The sequence below is a fragment of the Malaya genurostris genome, chromosome 3 (genome assembly GCF_030247185.1).
Source record: "Malaya genurostris strain Urasoe2022 chromosome 3, Malgen_1.1, whole genome shotgun sequence".
NCBI lineage: Eukaryota > Metazoa > Arthropoda > Insecta > Diptera > Culicidae > Malaya > Malaya genurostris.
This window is the reverse complement of record NC_080572.1, coordinates 49,225,702-49,247,930: the sequence shown is the minus strand read 5'-3', so window position 1 is coordinate 49,247,930 and position 22,229 is coordinate 49,225,702. Positions and strand designations below refer to the sequence as shown.

Here is a 22,229-nt window from a genome sequence, read left to right as displayed (position 1 = left end):
CTGAGATTTTTGTGTAGGGAAAATTCTAAACCTACTTGTATTGTGTAATGGGGAAAAGGAACTTATATACTAACTTACTAACTAATACAAAGAGCGAATCGATTCAATTGAAGATTGCATCGATTTTTGTCGGAATTTGCTTATAATATTATGTGACATTACATCTAATGGTTCTATATTTGTGAGTCTGTGTAACTCATTTGTATTAAACCAGGAAGGACGCTTCAGAATCATTTTCAGAATTTTATTCTGAATCCTTTGAAGCGTTTTCTTCCTGGTGGAACAACAGCTTGACCAAATTGGTACCGCATAAAGCATGGATGGTCTGAAAATTTGTTTATAAATTAACAATTTGTTTTTTAGACAGAGCTTAGAATTTCTGTTTATAAGAGGATATAAACATTTAATATATTTATTACACTTTGCCTGGATTCCTTCAATGTGATCCTTGAAAGTGAGTTTTTTGTCATACGTTAAACCTAAGTATTTAGCTTGATCAGACCATGTCAATTCCAAGCCATTCAATTTGAGAATGTGATTATTGTTTGGTTTAAGAAAAGAAGCTCTTGGCTTATGAGGAAAGATAATTAATTGCGTTTTTGCTGCATTTGGTTTAATTTTCCATTTTGACAGATAATCACTGAAAATATTTAAACTTCTTTGTAGGCGACTGCAGATCACTCTTAGATTTCTACCTGTGGCTAACAGACTTGTGTCGTCACAGAATAGCGATTTCTGACAACCAACGGGTAGATTTGGAAGATCAGAAGTGAAAATATTATACAAGATTGGAGCTACACTCGAACCCTGCGGAACACCGGCTCGTACGGGTAGCAATTCAGATTTACAATTCTGATAGCTAACCTGAAGAGTACGATCAGTTAAATAATTTTGAATCATTTTGATCAAATAAATAGGAAACTGGAAATCAGACATTTTTGCTATTAAACCTTTGTGCCAAACACTGTCGAATGCTTTTTCTATGTCTAGAAGAGCAACTCCAGTGGATAACCCAGAAGATTTATTTGATTTTATCATGTTCGTTACTCTGACAAGTTGATGAGTAGTTGAATGTTCATGACGAAATCCAAACTGCTCTGGTAAAAAAATTGAATTCTCATTTATATGAGTCATCATTCTCAACAAGATAATTTTTTCAAAAAGTTTACTGATAGAAGAAAGTAAGCTAATTGGGCGATAACTTGATGTTTCTGCTGGGTTTTATCAGGTTTTAGGATAGGAATTACTTTAGCGTTTTTCCATCTTTTTGGGAAGTAAGCTAATGAAAAACACTTGTTGAAAATTTTAACCAGGAGTCTCAAGGCAACATCGGGAAGATTTTTAATAAGAATATTAAAAATTCCATCATTACCAGGAGCCTTCATGTTTTTGAGTTTCCTAATAATTGATTTAATTTCATCAAAATTCGTCTCAATAATGTCATCGTGTGATAACACTTGGGTTGAAATATGATCATATTTCAGTGAGACTTCATTTTCAATAGGACTCACAACGTTTAAATTAAAATTGTGGACACTCTCGAACTGCTGAGCTAGTTTTTGAGCTTTTTCACCACTTGTAAGAAGTATTTGATTTCCTTCCTTGAGAGCAGGAATTGGTTTCTGAGGTTTCTTAAGAACCTTAGAAAGTTTCCAGAAAGGTTTAGAATATGGTTTAATTTGTTCAACTTCTTTAGCGAAATTTTCATTTCGCAAAAGAGTAAATCTATGTTTAATTTCTTTTTGTAAATCCTTAACTATGTTTTTCATAGCAGGATCACGAGAACGTTGATATTGTCGTCGACGAACATTCTTCAACCGAATGAGCAGTTGAAGATTGTCATCGATGATAGGAGAATTTAATTTAGTTTGAGCTTTGGGAACTGAAAGATTTCTAGCTTCGATAATATAATGATTCAAATTATCAATTGCTGTGTCGATGTCCGCAGAATTTTCTAAAATAGTTTCATGATCCACATGATTTTCAATGTGAGATCTGTAATCCAACCAATTAGCTCTATGATAGTTGAAATTAGAACTAATTGGATTAATTATAGCTTCGTTGGAAAGTCTGAATGTTACAGGAAGATGATCTGAGTCAAAGTCAGCATGTGTAATTGGTTCACTACAAATGTGACTTTGATCTGTTAGAACCAGATCAATTGTAGACGGGTTTTTCACGGAAGAGAAACAAGTAGGATTACTGGGATGAAGAACTGTGAAGTAACCAGCTGAGAGTTGATTATGAAGTATTTTACCATTACTGTTATTTTGCCTACAATTCCACTGGACATGCTTAGCATTTAAGTCCCCTATTACGAAAAATTTCGATCGATATCTTGTAAGTTTTTGCAAATCGCCTTTAAAGAAATTTAATTGTTCGCCGGTGCATTGGAATGGCAAATATGCTCCAGCGATGAAATAAATTCCATGAATGGTTTCAACTTCGATTCCCAAGCTTTCAATAACTTTAGTATTGAAAGAAGGTAAAATTCGATGTTTAATTTGCCGTTGGACAAAAATGGCAACTCCACCACCCATTCCAGTAAACCTGTCAAATCGATGAACCACATAATGTGGATTACTTTTCAATTTTACATTTGGTTTAAGAAAAGTTTCTGTCACAATGGCAATATGAATTTTGTGAACTTTGAGAAAATTATAAAATTCATCTTCACTCGATTTCAAAGATCGAGCATTCCAATTTAAAATATTCAAATAATTATTTAACATCACTGTTGAATTTTAAATTCATTATAATATTATTTGCAAATTTCCATCCGATTTGAAATGCTTCAAAAAGTGATGAAGTCGAATTCATTTGGATGATCATTTGAAAAAGTTGATCTTGTAGGTAGATCATTTTATTTTCAGTTATATCGCCTAAATCGACTTCATTTAAAGAAGCGAATGGCATTGAAGGAATATTTGTATGTAGACTGCCATTAGAAGAAGATGATTTGGCCGGTCTACCTATTAAAAAATTGTTTTCGTTAGAAGAAGAACTGCAAGGCGGTCCTGTGTTTTGATTATTTACATTAGAAGAAATAGGTGATAGATTTCTACCTAATATACCAGCATAACTGACATTAGAAGAAGATGATGACGAGGTCGATCTACCTGTCAATAAATTGTTTTCGTTAGAAGATGAATTGGCAGGCGTACCTGTTTTTTGTTTCGAAGAAATCAGTGCCTTAGAAGAATTAGGCGTGGCATTTGTATCGGTTTTTTGATTTTCAGGTATGTTCTGTAAATTTAGGGTCGTTGATTTGACTTGTTGTCTAAGTGAACGAGCGTTTAAAATTTTTTCCCTGACAGGACATTTCAAATAATTGGATTTATGATTTCCATTGCAATTTGAACATGAAAATTTATCAGTGGTTTCATTCATTGGACAAACGTCTTTCGAATGCGATTTACCACAATTCAAACACCGTATATCCATATGACAATTTTTGGTTCCATGACCGAAGCCTTGGCAACGACGACATTGCGTTAAGTTTGCAATACGATTATGCCGTTTATAATGTTCCCAATGAATTTTAATGTGGGAAATGAAACGTACTTTTTCTAAAGTTTTCAAATTGTTTACATCACTTCGATTGAAGTGTATTAGGTAAAGTTCATGGGAAATTCCAGAGCGTGGTTTAGAAGTACCATTCGCTCTTGTTTTCATAAGTATTACTTGGGAAGGGGCAAAACCAAGCAATTCTTTTAGTTCATTTTTAATTTCATCAATACTTTGATCATTTGATAATCCTTTCAAGACAGCCTTGAAGGGTTTGTCTGATTTTATATCATATGAATAAAATTTATGAAGTTTCTCGGACAAATATCGAATAAGACGTTCGTAATCTTCCAATCCATCCACCAAGACTCGACATTCTCCTCTTCGTCCGATTTGAAATGAGACTTTTACTTCCGGGAGAAAAGTAGAAAGCTCAGTACGGAATGCTTTGAAGTCGGAAATCATCACCGTCACTGGTCACATAGATTGATGTTTCTTCCCAGAACGACAAGCGTCCATTTTGGGAATTTTTGAAGAATTTTCTTCTATGTCGCTACAATCGGATTCAGGAAGAATCTCGTAAATATTGTTAGACGGCATAGGATCAACGGAAGGGAAATCCGTCCGTTGTCTTTTATTTTTACATTCAGATTCTATAAGATCGTGAATGTTATTAGAAAAATGTTGAATAACGGATTGTGATTTATTCCGTATTGAATTATTTTTAGCCTTAGGCTTGTTGCCTTTCCGGTTGGACGCAGGCATTTTTGAAATTAATGAAATTTTAAATTAAATTAACTAGGCTAAATTAGTCTTCGATTAGACTCCTAGCTAGCCTTAAAAAAGGCTGATTAATTTATTAGTCACTCTAATATCACTCTTTGTATCACTTAGTCACTTAGTTAGTGATTCAGGTAGCCTTGAAAAAGACCGAAGCCTTGAATCAATGAAACTCTAGGTAGCCAGAAAAAAAATTCCAGGAGCCAAGAGCTATACGCGTGCGGTGCGAACGACTGTTCAACACCGACTGTTCCAAATGAGTTTAGCAAAACCTTGGTATTATATTCCTTTTTTGTGGAATTTGTCCTTCTTTTTCAACAGACTTCGTAGCCGATTCTTAGCGTACAAAACCATTGCATGGCTGGTGCTATGATCCTACTGACACTAAGAATCCTTCCCGGTCCGGGCTCAAACATACAACTCATAAGACCAGTGCCCTATGAATTGCACCGCCAATCTGGGTTAAAAGTTGAAAAAGGCGGGTGGGTAATGTCAGAAACCTAACCGGATGACGTCAATACGGATAAAATGAATGATTCAGTTTCTTCGATGATAAAGAATCTGAATTCTGGACCTGGATTCCAGGAACCAAATCATCAAGCCGAATGCTGAATCCGGGAACTGAATTCTGAAGCCAAAGCAGAATTCCGCTCCGAAACTCATTTCAAGAATTCAGATCTGGAATATCTTCAGAATCTAGTTTCTGAATTCTAGTCCTGCATTATGGAACTGAATTCTGAACCTGGAATGCATTTCAGAACTGTATGCTGACAATACAATCGAATTTTGGATCTTAATTATAGTCTTGGATTTTTGTCTGAAGTTCCAGAACTCAGTTTAAGAATTCTGATACTGAATTCTGAATCTGAGTTTTGGACAGTAATTTACAAACTGAATTCCGGTCTGAATCTCAATCTCAAATTCAGATCCAAGTCCAGAATGCATTTCCGAAATTTAGTTCTACAGTTTAGGTCTAGAATCGAGGTCCTGATCTCAGTTCAAGATTTCGGTTATAAAATCCACGTTCAGTATCAAATTCAATAATTCAGTTTCACTTCCGGAATTAGAGAACTCGATTATGGCCTTGGGTTCCGAACGAGGAATTGAAATTTAGACCTGGATTCTGGAAATTAAAAAGAAAATCTGGTCTTGAATTCTGAATCTGAATTTCAAAACTGTGCTCTAGAACTGGAATTTTTACCTTCTTCACTTATCAAACAATTTATAAAACTTTAACTTCTAGTTATTTGGGATTATCTAATACTACTGAAATGTCTATCAGAAATTGATGATCATATCAAGGTGTGGAGAAAAAATTATGCTGATACGTTAAATAAAACAAGAGGTATTCTATTCACGATCAAAAACTTATCATTCACCCAGAGTGTCATTTTTTAAAAAGCGCTCCATAGTAAAGTACACGAAAGACAAAACTCTAAAATGAGACTCACTCAATTTTCTCAGAGATGATTTGATCGATTTCCACAAACTTAGGCTTAAATAAAAGTTCCTATAGTCTCATAGGTTGCTATTTAATTTCTACCGGTTCCGACTTCCGATTTTAGAACTATAGGGTAAAGTGTGTTTAATCATTTAGTACGAAGATGCAAAATAAAGAAAATTTTTTATTAGGCATAACTGTTTACAAATTGAAAAGATTATGTATTAACTAAAAACTAACCAACTAACCTAAGGAAAGTTTCTTATTTTATTCAAGATTGAAAAAAAAAACAAATTCGTGACATAATCTTCTTTGATATTTTTGGAAATATAAGAAATATAAGAAAGGCATCATTATACTAGTAAGTGGATTAAAACAGTTTTTTTTAAATTATAACTTTATAACCACTGCATGGATTTTCAAAATTTTGAATATGTTATGAAGATAAGTCTATACATTCCAGGACAAACATGAAAACATAACGAAATTGGATTCTTATGTTTGAAAACAAGATTATTTCACTTTTTGCCTTTCTCACATAGAAAGGTTAGGCAATCGCTGTGAAAACCGACTTTTGAACCGAGTGTCATATACCATTCGACGCAGTTCGTCGAGTATGCAAAATGTCTGTGTGTGTATGTGTGTATGTAACAGTGCACTAACTTTTCTCGGGGATGTCTGAACCGATTTTTCTTAGATTCAAATGAAAGGTCTTGTGGTCCCACACAAAATTCCTGAAATTATTTGGATCCGAATTCCGGTTTCGGAATCATGGGATAAAAGGTGCAAAAATTGTGAAAATAAGTGCACCAACTTTTTTCGGAGATGACTAAACTGATTTTCACAAACTTAGATCCAAATAAAAGGTCTTCCTGAATATTATTTGGATCCGACTTCCGGTTCCGGAATTATGGGGTAAAATGTGCAAAATTTGTGAAAATAAGTGCAATAACTTTTTTCGGAGATCTCGAGTGATACAAGTTGCTATTTCAACATTTTGCACTCAAGGATATTGTGGTCAGATGGAAGATACAGTCTCAGTGATAATACATTCAATATTGCAAAGAACGTAATAAATGGAATGCGATTCTTCAAAAATATTGTAACAATTTTTGTGTATGATAAAAATCGCATTCTTAAAGCAAAATTTACACGACATGTTTACGAAGCGAAGTCTGACAATAAAAGAAAAGAAGAAGATCTGGGATTCCATCCGTAGTGATAAGAAAGTGTTCTAATAGTTTGTTGGTTCCACTATCCAACATTTTTAATTGTTCTTTGCATTCTGGAATTTTTCCTGAAATATGGAAGAAATTCTATGTGAACAAGGGTATAGTATCCAACTACCGTAGAATTGTTGCTTTGTGCGCTGTATCGAAGCTGTTTGAAATTATAGTTCTGGATTTTATAACACATAATTGCTCTGACTATATATCAGAGACTCAGCTTGGATCCATGCCAAAGCTTTCAACTTCCTCTGCTGCGTTCGACGAAATCAATCATCACATAACGATCACCAAGTTAAGTAGACTGAGATTAAACGGATCATTTTTTAATTGGCTTTGATCATATCTAACTGGTAATGAAATGATAGTGAAAATAGGAGGCTGTACAACTTCACCATGTGATGTTACATCTGGAGTTCCTCAAGGAAGTCACCTTGGACCGTTCATAATTTTATTGTATCTCAACTCTATCTCTAAATTTTTCGATCAAGTGTATGAAACTATCGTACGCCGATGACTTTCGTATTTCATATTTCAAAATGGTTTAAATGCCACTAAATGCTCCGTCGTCTCTTTTTGTAGTAAAAAGACTGTATTCAAGTTCGACTATAATATGCCACAAACTGTTCTCGAACGCGCATTGTCTGTTAAGGACCTGGTGTTCTGGAAACCAAGTTAAATTTTAAAGAGCACATAAAGCTTTCAATTGTTACAATTTGACATTCGACGTCGTAGTTTTCCTATTTTTTTCTTCGGATTCCCTATGTTAGAACTGATTATGGATATAACGAGCCCATTGCTGGCATGTGCCGCATATTTAACAAATGTTTCAATTCTTTTATTTATCACGTAATGTTATCAAGAAATCGTTTCTTATGTTATTGTCTCATTAGATTTAGTTACTATAGAAGCACTAGATTTAAGGAAATGTATCATTTGGGTGATTTTGATCTATTGATGCAAAAGATGAGGAGGTTTTGTGTCTGCTGGAGAACAAGTTTGACAGAAACTAATTCCAGTGGGTTTTTCCCTGATCCAAATAAAATAATAAAAGATGAGGAGGAAAAGAAAGACATTCAGAGTAAAATCTGACAACAGAAGAAGGCGCTATTGTAATTGAAACTGAAATTAAAAAGAGTGAATCAGATAATCCTGATGTGGTCTACCTTAAAATTCTTCTTGCCAAGAAGGAAATGTTTGTCGAGCAAAAAGATACCGAAGCAAAAAAAATATCATCGATGAAATCTGTTAAACTTCTTTCCAAATCACAATTGTAAGCATTTTTATTTTTACTGTAACATTTTTCGTACATCAGAGAGTATTAATTAAGGATCAAGTGTAAACCAAGTTAACTTGTGTTGGTAATTTGTGTACGTACTTTTTATTCAGTACGTATGTCATAGATTGATATTGCACTGCATCGAGTTTATTGAAGTGACTTGCAGGATTGAGTTTCAAACAATCTTTTTTGACAATAATTTATTCTCAAATGAATGTTAAGCCTGACATTTTGTATGAAATATCAGTTTTGAACAATTTTTCATCAACGTTTGATGGAAAATTGCTTACAATTTATTAATGTAGATTTCAATTCCCTAATAAAAAAGTTGGCAACATTGCTTCAAAGCATTTATATTAGATTGCGCTACACCAAATAAGCAAAACTGAATATTTTCAGTTACAAAAGTAGTTTTCCGGAAAAATAAATAGTTTTACGACAATATGCCATTTCCATTGGATTTCGCATATTAAATTAAAGGTTCCTATTTTACGGGTTTATTTATAGAAGCTACGAAAAAAAAAATTTGCAGGAGGAAATCCATATAGGAATGTGTTTGTTGCTAATCAGATGTGTCAGTGGCAGTAAGCTGAAACTGAGATAATTTTTCTCGCAGTTTTAAGGAAAACCAAAGAGTTACAGACTAAGACACTTTTATTGAATTGCAATATTAAGCAGAATGAACTGATTGGTTTATTTTTCAACCATATGGAAGATTTATTGATTAAAATCAGAAAAAGAAGCGCCGGAATTTATTTTTACGCACATATTGTTGACATTACTCATACGTTTGCAAAAAGTCTTGCTCCTTAACTAAGGGCATCGAAAAAGGAGAAGAATAAAATTGAAATCGTTTTCATGGGGTTTCTCGAAGTGACGTGCTGTATGCGGAGTTATATATTGTGTTCATATGACAAACTTATGCAGATTTTTAAATTATATTTAAGTGAATTTTCAAGTACTGCTCAAAGTATCACCTGCATAAAAATAGTTGTCTAACGCTTCACTCGAATATCGCGCGTTTTAGTTTTCAACTTCGCGCGGATTTCGCGCGTTTTGATTTCGAAATTTTTCGTAACAACCCTGCATTTCATATAGTAACACGAAAGCAGAGAGTACATCTGCCTAGCGGTTTACGTAGGACTGCTATGGAGTACTTGCTGTTCAATATGAACATCTTTGCACTGACAATTCGAAGACCAAACCATCAAAAACATAAATTATTTTTTCTACAATCAAGGTAGGTACATTTATATTTCGAAAGTAGAACAAATTTCGTTGCGATTGATACATCAGTCACGGTATAGTTCTATAGGAAATCTGCAGTTGGATTATTTTGAAACAGAACCCGTTTTCTCATAAACTTAGATTTTGGTCATCCCTACGTTGACACCTAGTCTGAAATAAATCAATATCAGCCAATAATACTGGGTCGCCATCGAACACATAGGCTATTCAAATCAATTCCATCGAGCTGCCCCTTTCAGGCATTCAAACGTTCGTTGACAGGCTCTTTTATTATCGAATGACCGCTGATGCCTTTACGGGTATGGGGTAAATCAATCCCAGTAAAATATAGAAAAAGAGTAACAGAACGAGCCAATCAAGTGGATACCACAAACTGGAATGTGGTTTCTTTTTTAGTGGTCGTTCTGATGGGAACCAATTTAGTTTCAGCACAGGTTGCTCATATTCCAGATGTATCCTCATTTTTTGTACATCAAATTGACTGTCATTTCAGAGGTTCGGTGTAATGCTCGGGAAGAAGAATCTTTCATAGAACTCTCAGTAACCATCGTTGTTAGTATGAAGAGCAGATTCTGTGGGAGTCGTAGGTCGCGGCAGATAGTGCAGAGCAAAATAGAAAACCATCAACAAACATTCATACCTGACAAAACACCAACCACAGGCAATTCAGCACTGAATGACACACTTATGTTCAAAACAACTTCTTCCGGCAACCAATTGCTGATAACGGGATACGGCCGTGTGCGAGCATCGACGATAATCAAGTACACTTCCGCCGAGAGAAGAAGCACGAAGTATGGAGAAAGTCTCCCGGTTTCGGGTCGTCACTACGTTTGCCCTGCGTTGCGAGCCAATGGCAGTGATGCAGTTTTTGAAATCCATTTCATTCGATGTGAGCTAGAAACTATGGATGTTATAACTATGGAATTTATCGCTCTGCCTGCATCTGGCTGATTTGCATCCGAGAAAAAATATTTAAAATTAAACGATATAAAACAAGCCATTCAGATCCAATTGAGTACACTGAGAAATCATGGCCCTTTATGGGTTAAACCTCTCTCGGACCAAACAAGTAAACACAAATAAATACGCGCGAAGGCCTGGTGCAGCACCACACGAAAAGCTAGATGGCGTAAAAACCGCGATTGTTTATACTCCACATACGAGGGAAATTTGTTTCATTTTACTACTTCTTACCTTTTTCTCAACCGGTAAACAGAGCCGAACACACAACAATCTACACCTACTATGCATGTGCTGCTGCTGCTGCATGTGCAGCAACAAGAGATTCGCATATCGAGCGCCGGGAGAAAAAAGTGGCTGACCTACTTCCGATCCCTCGGAGCACCGCGAAGCAACATGCACACAACCAGCCGCCATGCAGAGCATTAACGACGATGGTTTTCTGAAGTATGGCGACAAGAGCGGTTAGTCTTGGAGACCGTTTGCCGGTCGTCTCTTTCTCGGTTGCTACGGCTTACCAATAACTAGGGTAGCTGTCCGCGGCATGTTTTTTAGCGGACCTGATATCGATTTTTACTTTAACATATACATTTTTATGTTACTTTCCAACGTTTCTCTCACTCGATTAAATATTAAAACCGATAGTAAAAGGCTCACACCTTACTCACTTTATTATGTTGACGTAGAAGATCTCATAAAATTGAGCAGTTTACAGTACTGCTAAATATATACATTTCGATGGAAAGATGAGATCATGTTACTTCTCAGATGTACAGGTTTTTCTACTGTAATACAGTTAGTCGTCTGATATTTCGAAGCGTATTCCACAAATTTAGCATTTATATTACTTTCTCGTGCGTTAGATCGGTAAAAGTCTTTACGGTGACTTTATGGCACCTTGAAACATGGGCTTCTGTTTCGAGACCAACTTCGCAGTTTGCGTGTTTCGGCTTGTAAACCCGATCAACAGAGCATAACAGGATGCTCGCAAAATTATATCCGATTTTGATATTTATATCTCATAAATTTGCCATTTTATCTCTTGTCTTACTTTTGACCTAGGAAAAAAATCCGTTAAAAATTTTCAATTATATATTTTCCAGAAACGGAGGGTCAGATCGATTTGGTATCTTCTGCAATGTTTTAGGTAATTTTAAGGACTATGTCAAGTGCAGTGTTCAAAAAAAAATTTCTGCTTCAAAAATGACACATAAAATTGAAATAGCTCAAAATATGTAATTTTGTAACAAAACCGCTTACGTTGGGGACAGAAGAAACCAAGTACAGTATTGTGCAGTATGCAATAGACCTCGAAAATGAGTGAACCAAACGAACAAAAGCTACCGCCGACACGAAAGAATACAATTATTGTTGACTTCAAGCAGTGCAAAATTCGACCTTCGATACGAGAACTTGAAGGTTTGCTTAAGGAGCAAATGCATCTTGACATTAAACGTGTGCATTTACTTCAATGCAATATGACCAATAATGTTGTTTATAACCAGTTCTATAAAGAGTTGGATGCAATTCAATTCGCTGAAGACAATAATAATGTGCACTATGTCGAGCATGAAAATATCAAGTACAACATTCCAGTATATATGGAAGATAGTGCTATATAAGTGCGTGTGCATGATCTTCCTTCAAGCGTCATCGATCCTTATATTCGCAAAACTATGTCCCAATACGGAGAGATTCTTTCTATCGAAAAAGAAAAGTGGAAGAACTTTTTCCTCGGTATTCTAAATGGCGTACGTTTGTTACCTTCTTATGTAACTTTCGGTCAGGATACAAGAATCCCGTGCAAATCACTTGTTACCTATGAAATTCAGATGGCCACATGTCAATATTGCCAAAAAGCTGTTCACTACGGTAAGCCATGTGATAAACTGGACAAGGAGACAACCACACCAAAGGACAACGGTGCTTTCTTCACACCACCAAGCAACCCCAGTACACCTGTGACAGTCACCAACAACAGTGAAGCATCCCCTTTAACGAAACCATCTAACGTATCCCCTATAGAACAAAATACACCAGCTGCAGTTAACAACTTACCATCCAACCAACCAGCAACTGCAAACAATGTACAACAAGACGCATCTACAGCAACTAGCAACAAAATCAACAACAATACCATCGATGCGGCAATGGATGATGAGTGCCCCTCAATCCTCGCAGGAGGGAAATGGAAGCTCCTCCTAGAAAAAGGGTGACAACGAGATCCAACTCAAAAATAAATTTATTTAAAAAATCGGCTCAATCGGCCACGTAAAGCTTGTACGCAAATAGGCTTGAATACAAAAATATTTTTTAAATAAAACTCTTAACTGTACTGCCTAAGTCATGGACAGCCCAGAAAATAACGAAAACATCCCATACGACGATATAAACGGCAAAAAAAAAAACAAAAAGATTACTGAATGAAAGCGGTGTGCATTTTACTATTGGATCGAGGGCAACCAGTGAACTAGATGAAAATATTAGGGACACCGTTATGTAATTTTACGAGGATGATGAAACCAGCCGACCAATGCCTGGTCAACGTGATTGTGCAACAATCAGGAAGGACGGAAAACGGCAAGCTGTTCAAAATAGTCTATGACCACTTTTGTTGAAAAATATATAATTTTTTTTTTCATGACTTCAAGAATTTTTTTCAAGGAATTTTTACTTAGTCTCTTCACAAAAGTAAGGCTAGCGTAAAAAGTTATGATACAAATTGTCTCTTTTGATTATAAAGAATGCATATGCAAAATTTAAACAAAAAAAAAACAAGAAAAATCGACCTTCGATTTCGCATGCAATTCTTCTAATATGGCTTACTCTAAGCGAGTCTTTCGGAAATACTCTTCAAAGTGAACGTCGATAGGTGGCTTATTGGCCGTTATAAAAAAAAGCGACATAATTCCAAATCAGAATTAGAATTCGATGTCAACATTTCATAAGGTCACATAAACCAATGAGAGTTTCTCATCGTTTACTTTCTCTTTTGTTAATATCTCCTTAATTTTCACGTGTACTTACAAAATATTCGTGTAGAATTAAAGACAATATTCCCGTGTTTCTAACAGCACTCAATATGTGACGAACTTTTGTGTAATAACGCAGATATAGTCGAAAGAGAAAGTAAACAAAAAGAATCTGTCAATTGATTTTAGGCCCTTTTGAAATGTTGACATCGAATTGTTGTAATTGTGAAGATTGTGAACAAGGGCCGTTATATATCAGGTAGAAATATACTAGATAATTGAAAAATTATATATTACTTTAGTTAAGCAAATTATTGAATATCCCTTAAAAGAGCAAAAACACGTTTATCGCACTAGCGCAGGAGTAAAAACATTTTCCTATTTCACACAATTTGAAAATACTTGATGAAAACAATATTTTGGCATTTGATATTGAAATGACGACCAAAACAGTAGAACTTGAGAATGTTTCTATGTAATTTCTACTTTTATTGTGTTTAGTTTTTATTTAAAGACTAGAACATTCTCTAAAATTAAAAAAAATTCAAGATAGTTTTGCACTTTGTCTCTTTCTAATGAAAAAAGGTTATTCAATAACCTTAAAACTCGGCCAATAAAAAGGTAAAAAGTGATATACCACTCGACTCAGTTCGTTGAGTTTTGCAATGTTTTCCCATAGATGAATAAACTGATTCTCACTAGCTTGGTTTGGCTCTTTAACTTTATTGTAATACAATTTTTTCTGAAAATACAGGGTGATAATTGTTAAAAAATTCGAACCGTCATTAAAAGTGACGCAGCAAAAAAAACCTGTTTTAATCCACCTAGTGGTGTAATGATGCCTTTCTCATATCAATCATACTATCATATATAATACTGTGGTATTCTCCAAAATTATTTTTCTTCGATTTTTAAAAGAATAGATTTATTTGACCGTCTACTGATAAAAACTATCAATTGGAAAAGATTTGGAGTCGATTTAGAAAGCTTTTTACGGTTTTTCGCTCTTTTTAGTGATGGTATAAAATATTTAAAACACTTTACCCTATATTTTCGGATCCGGAAGTCGGATTCTGATGAAATTCAAGAATTACGTATGGGACCACAGGACCTTTCATTTGAACCTAAGTTTGTGAAAATCGGTCGCGCCATCTATGTGAAAAGTTAGAACACATATTTTCTTTTTTTTTGCACATTTTACCCAATAACTCCCGAACCGGAAGTCGGATCCAAATAATATTCAGGAATTTTTTATGGGACCTCAAGACCTTTCATTTTAATCTAAGTTTGTGAAAATCGATTCAGCCATCTCTGAGAAAAGTTAGTGCACTTATTTTCACAATTTTTTGCACATTTTACCCCATAGTTCCGGAACCGGAAGTCGGATCCAAATAATATTCAGGAATTTTGTATGGGACCACAAGACCTTTCATTTGAATCTAAGTTTGTGAAAATCGGTTCAACCATCTCCGAGAAAAGTTAGTGCAAAAAAACGTTACATACACACATACACACACACAGACATTTTACGTACTCGACGAACTGAGTCGAATGGTATATGACACTCGGCCCTCCGGGCCTCGGTTCAAAAGTCGGTTTTCACAGTGATTGCATAACCTTTCTTTATAAGAAAGGCAAAAACGTAAAACAAAATCTAAGCTAGACTCAAAACTGTTTCAATTTGTAGTAGAGATGGTCTGGCAAGTATTTTTTTCTCAAACTCGATCCGTACCCGATCGAAAATAAAAAAAATTACCCGTGAGAAAGCTGGGTGGGTAATGTCAGAGACATAACTGAATGATGTGGAAACGAATGAAACACCATCATACTTCCAATTATCAGTTAGTTGATCGATTGTGTGAATTGTACAAGTTTGTCCAACATTCTGACACATGATTGAATATTACGAAATAATTTATATAGTTCATTTTAATAAAATAATAAAATGATGGTGAAAAGAACCATTTGTGAAGGCGTTCGTGTTTGAAAGTGACGAGTTGAAATCGAATTCCGATGGATGCCGCTGACTTTCGTCATCTATTTCCAAGCTGACCTGTTGTCCGTGGTAGAAAGAAAACAGGAAGCCATACACGACAAAAAACTTCAATTCAATATCTTAAGAAAATTTTCCTCTGCTTTAATGGTGTAATGAACAATAAAATATCAATAAAATATCTGACACCACTTGTACACTCTGATGTCAACAAAACGCATTTAAATCAATACACAAAAAATCCAATTAAAAAAAGGTCGAGAAAAGTACGCGAAAATTTTACAATTAGAATCTATCAGACTGTGACTCTTCACTAAACTGATTATTTTCACCTCCGATTTGCATATTTCAACAACATAAGTAATTCTAATAGTTCTTTAGATTACATTTAGAGCCTTAAGAAAGGCTGATTTTGTAGAATGCTCCCCATCGATATATTTTTCTCCAATGCAAACGACCAGCAGCTGGATGACGCAATCGGTATTGTTTGAAGTGAAACTGACACTGCAAACGTCCCGCAATAGAACTGCTTCCTGTAAGGATTAATTCAATACTGAAGCAATTGTTGTGAAGGGATTTCTTTTCACAGTGATTTCGTTTGCGGCTTTTTCACAAAACTGCAATCTTAACAACTCGCAAAACAGCAGCATACTGAATTTCGATGTTGATTATTACCCTCTTTTATAAATATAAAAAATAGATATAGAATTCGCTCAAACTTTAGGAAAATTTTCCGAGGTCCGGAGGGCCCAACCGAATCTGCTCGACGAGCTGAGCAAATGTCCGTGTGTGTCTGTATGTGTGTTGTCAACTAAGAGATCGAGATCTCAGACAGCCATCCGATTTTGATCAAACTAGTCGCAAATGAAAGGTCTCCCCGTCACCCTGAACGCTATTGAATGGTTTTGAGATCGAATGTTTACTTTTTGAGTTAGACGAAGTTTTATGTTTTTTGGTTCCTGAATTATGTTAGGATCTGATTTTTGGCTCCGGAATTACAGGGTACCATGTGAAACGAAATTGAAATAGTGTTACTCATTTTTCTCGTAGATGACTAAACTGATGTAAGATTCAAATAAAATCTAGGGATCATAAAAGATTAAAATGAAAGGTCTTAAGATCCTATAAAAGTCAGATCCAACTTCCAGCTTAGGAGATACAGGGTGATTAGTATAAAAATGTCCAGTCCATTTCACATAAATTTATCAGGGTTTGAAGATTCGGATAGTCGATAACCAAATAAACTTATTTCAGTTTGAGCGGTATTCAGTTTTCGATTGGGAAGCTACCCAAAAAATTAATTCGCACTACGATTTCTCAAAGACGTCTACACTGATTTTCAAACAGTTTGAATCAAATGTAATCTATACAGCTCCTGAGGTGGATTTAACTGATTTCGGCTACACCGATTTTAGAATTCTGGTTCCAGTATCGAATCGTTCCTCAAAGCTCAATCGTTTTCTCAGAAAAGGCCAAATCAAATTACAAAAACATAAATTCAAATTAAAGGATTTATGGCCCCATACAAAATTAAAAAATTTTATCCGATTCTGGAATTACAGAGTGATGAGTACAGCTTCAAAGTTGGACTCAGAACTATTGCAATCGTCATATTAATTTATGGCCATACGAATCGTTTTCGGTTATGCTGGTTCCGGTTCTGGTAGTACCGTAAATAACCGTAAACTCTAAAGTGGAACTTACTTCGACATCTCATGGAATGTTCAATCGATTGTCACACGTTTAGATTCAAATTTGATCCGATTTGCAGTTTCGACATTGATGATTAAAATATTAAATTGCCGCTTAAAACGACGGTCCTTAAAATAATGACATAAGAACTAAAACACCAAAGAATATTCATGCAAAAACCACATGCGGATGATAAAAAAAGGTATCATGTCACTGCTAGGTGGATTAAGCAATTTTTCATTTCGGATTTGCATATTTCAACGATGCTGTACGGGATCAATTGCTAACTTTCAGAAGGGCCGAATTTACGATATTAAACACAGTTTGCAGCATTTTTCTCGATCGCTTAGCAGCCAAATTCCATCTAGCTTTATTTGCACACGTTTGGTGCGAGTTTCGCATTACGGAAAGTTTACAAAGAAGTTATAGTTCTTTAGAAAAAGAAGTCATCTTTATAGTTTTTTAGATAACATTTAGAGCTCTTAGAAGGGCTGATTTTGTAGAATGTTTCGCATCGTTGTATTTTGCTCTAATACAAACGTCCCGCAGCAGAACTGCTTTCTGTTTGGATTGATTCAATACTGAACTGAATTCTTGATATTGGAACTGAAACTGAGCTCTGGACCTGAATCAAACGAAAGGATGCATTTGCTTTACTTCTTGCTTTGTTCACTGCGCAGACTAGAATGAACGAATGAACAGTAGGTAACGCAGAAATTAAATAAAACCGACGGCTCGGCACACGCCTCATGAGTTTTCTTCTTTGTTACTCGTTGATACCAAACATTTCAGAAAATTTTAATTTTGAAATATTTGTGATTATGTCATGTAACTGAAAATATTACCATAAATCGATGATCACATTACCGATGGCATGTAGCAAAACTTATGTTTACACGTTAGATACATCAAGAGATATTCACGATCAAAAACTTATCACTGTCTCAGAGCGTAAAATTTGAAAATGGGCACCCCGTAGTAAAGTAAGTCGTATTCTCGACATAAAAAAGGACAAAAGTATAATTACTTCAATATTTGTTGAACAATGTCGATCGCTCAGCACTTCTTAGTCAAATAATCATAAATGTTCGCGCACGAGCTCTTCGCAGCAACAGTCTCCTCAGAATGCCTATAAGCCGCAGTAATTATGGAATCAACGGCGCCATTATTGGATTGCAATGTTTTTTCAATGCTGTTTCGACGGGATTCGATTTCCATGTCCCGCGCAGTCGAATTAAAACTAGTTTTTTTTAAATATACATACTTAGAAATAATCATTAGGACCATATTTTGTCTGTTGATTATGTATAGTAGTTAAATATAGCAATAGTAAAGCCAATAGCAATTTCATGATTGAAACACCGTTTGATCTCGATAGGTTTTGCGTAGCCTTTGTCAGTCATGCCAAAACTTGGCTGGGTTGAAGAATCAATCGGGAAAATTTTATGTGATTGGCGTCATTACGGAATTCTGGCAAATTCGAATCGCCTATTGATCTCCACACAACACGAACTCTGCAAAGTAACCCGAACGTCATATCACAATATAAGTCTTTCTCATATAGTTCTAGTTTTTGACACTTGTTGGGTTTTTTTTATTTAAACTACTAACGGGATCAGATTTATATTAACAAATGTTACGAAAAAAATTTTTCTTCTAAACTTGTTACTGGTTGCTGGTCGGGAAAGCTCTCAGGTTCAGATCAAATCGATACGATAGCCAAAGGGGAAAACCTCATCGGGCGCTCTCTGGCGAGAATACAAACAACCACCGGCGGATGGTAGATTCATTCAAAATCGGGGGAGTTTCCTTCTTTGCGGTTGTACACCGTCGGCGTGGGATGAAAAAAGCAAAAAAAAAATTTATCAATTTATGCGTAAAATGATATCTCGAGGAAAAACCACGCTGGAGGTGTTTGATCTTGAGGTTAATTAGTTGGAAACTTATCGCGGGGAGATTTGTGGTTAACATTTGTAAGTAATTATCACTCTTTACGTTTCACTGTTCACAACAGTCTTGGTGTATGGAAAAAAAACTCCAACCACTTAAAGATGTTAGATTTGTGCTCGAATAGCAGTCCAAATTTAAACTGTTTAAAACACTTATCACCACAGGGCCCACACCCCAGCATCGGTGGTTTCGGTAATGTTGGTGTGGCGGCATTCGCGAAATGACACACGCGCTTAGGTGATGATCGGTGCCGTGTTGTTACTTTGAAATAGTTTGAGTGACACACTTCAACAGCATACCCAGTTTCTCCGGTGAAACACCTCAACTACATTGTCACCGTGGATCGCCAATAACAACTACGATGATGATGATGATGAGGACGATGATGTGATGATTAATATCATGTATCGTACAACAAGCGTTATGTTTGTCAGATCGATAGACGCTCAGTGTCTTTGTGCGGACGACGTACGAAACAGCGTTAATCATTCGTGCTCAGAGCGTCGATGACCAATGTCCCAGCGTTGAGACCGAAATGAATCTTGTGAAAAATGTTCTTGAATGCTTACTGGCATCACGTTTTTTCGTGTGTTTTTTTAAATACTGCGAATGTTTGTCTTACGAGTGAATATGACGAATAAGAAACAGTTGAGACGAGAATTATGTCATTTCTATTTACGTTACGTACACATACTCACAATTTCCGAAGAATCGTTGGCTTTGCATACGATATACATTTTCGATTTGCGATTGATCATGAGAATTCACAATGATTATTCAATTGAAATTTATTGATTAACGGAAGATTTGATGCATTCCGAAATCTGAAACAATAACATTGCAGAATCATATAATATCGTCTGCTTGTTGCTACTCCGTAATCGAACAAAGCTAGGGTTCCCTCAATTATTACGTTTTTTTGGAGGAGAGCAAAAACCGTCGTGATTTTTTTACGGTTTCCCTGGTTCGCGAGGTCTTTTTAGCATTTTTTTTAAATATTCCATTATTTCAAGCTTTAAACAACATTTTCCGGGTATCTCGATATACAAAAAGTCCTTATAAGAAAAGCAAAAAGCCTTCTTGGAATTGTGAACTTTTTTATATTGAAGTGTGTTTTTTTTCTAACGAAAGTAAATATCGCCCATAAATAATGTAAAATTACGCCTTTAAACCTATCGTCTCCCCTTTAAGAGTTATATAGCAGTATTCAACTTTGCTCATCAATGTTATGAATAGTGCTAAAAAGTCGAAACCTATAGCCTATGAGAGCGGTCTTTGTCAGATCACTTCTTTTAATGTAATTTTAATTTTTTATTTTTTTCATTGCATTCATGACATTGAATTTAATTAACTGCACATTATCTTTTCTCTCAGGGAAAGTTGGAATGCAGAAGAAAATTGTCATTTTTATAAATTGTCTATGAATTAAAACTTCATATACTAAGCGATCTGACCCTTGCTGTGAACTGTTTTGCGAATAGTTTAAACTTTAAGTCGAAATTACAATTTTGATATTCATTTTCTAAAAAGTAGTTGAATTTCACTTCAATGTTATTAAATAGTATATTTGGTGCAATACAGTAAGCATAAGAAAAAGTTATACTACAATTGATAGCTCTCGTTGAGGTGAATTATTATGTGCACCTCGTGCACTGCACAACCGGTCAAATGGAAGGAATGAACTGCATCCCATTCATCCTATTATTTATATTATTTCTTAGATTCTCTATTTGTTCGATAAAATCAGGTCAGATGGTACCGAGAAGGAAATAATAAACGTTTTTGTCCGCAGCACAATAATATGCACAAATTCATCAAAAGCTTTTCATATCTCATTGTCATAGCCAATACGTGGCGCTCTGAACTCGAGCATTTTGCCTTTTGCACCGAAATTGCGTGTATTTACACACATCTCATATACATTCAACCGAAAATTTCAAGATACTTTTGTCGCAGTATTAGTGTCTTTTCTGTGCACATGAATTACTGCACTGATTCAAGACGATAGGGAGCTCGGCTATGGGATTTGTTGTTTTCTCTGTAACGTTTGGCTCAGTGAGAGCTTGTATGCACACTTTCAGGAGAGGTTTCAGTAGTTTATGCTTATGGCAGTTGAAAACAAATTGCTGTCTCCAGAGATGCAAGGTTCACAGATTAATGACATGTTTTGCCTTTCTCATATAGAAAGGTTATGCAATCACTTGAAAAACCGACTAGTGAAAATTGGAGGGCTAAGTGTCATATACCATTCGACTCAGTTCATCGAGCTGGGTGTGTGTGTGTGTGTGTGTGTGTGTGTGTGTGTGTGTGTGTGTGTGTGTGTGTGTGTGTGTGTGTGTGTGTATGTGTCAAATAATCTCACCAGGTTTTCTCGGAGATGGCTGAACCGATTTTGACAAACTTAGATTCAAATGAAAGGTCTCTTGGTCCCATACGGAATTCCTGAATTTTATCTGGATCCGACTTCCGGTTCCGGAGTTATAGGGTAAAGTGTGTTCAATATTGTACACCGTCACTTAAACCGGCGAAACAAAACACGTAAAAAAATTTCTAAACTGGTCTCAAAACTACACAAATCGATAGTCATTATCAGTAGGCAACTAAACAAACCGATTCCGGCTATCCGGTTCCGTAAGTACCGGAAATAGTGGTCATATATACCAAAATGGATCTCACTCACTTTTCTCAGCGGTTTGAAAAAAATAATCACAAAAGAAGCAAATTTTGTTTTGAAACAGAAGATAAATTGTTAAGCAAAAGCTAGTATTCATTCTATGATGTTTTTTTTTAAATATTAGAATGTATAAAATATATTTTTTGTAAAGAATCAGACATGTTTCCCAGTTTTCTGAAATAAACATACCTGTTATTTCCTAGGGTTGTTTAATTTTTCCGGATCTAATAAAAATGAACCTGTAGGATGTTACAGGTACCCATGTTTGTATATAAAACAATTTGATACTGCGAAAAAAAAACAAGCTAGTGAGAAACAAAAAAAGTTCAGAATTGAAGAATGAGTACAAAATTCATAGCTTCTTCAACAGGGATTGCATAACCGTGTTTTCTGAAATGTGTTCCAAAAATTGCCGAAATCTCACTAAAAGTAATATTGCCAAATTAGTTGATATAGGATTTATTGAAAAAAATTTGCTTGGAAAAAATTCAAAATTTGCGATTA

The 22,229-nt window shown here is 35.4% G+C and overlaps 1 protein-coding gene across 7 annotated transcripts in view; it reads right to left on the bottom strand.

Moving 5' to 3' along the window:
• The window catches only part of LOC131439170 (protein 4.1 homolog), a 93,269-nt gene that overhangs the window by 61,683 nt on the left and 9,357 nt on the right, over positions 1-22,229 (bottom strand). The window lies entirely within an intron of this gene.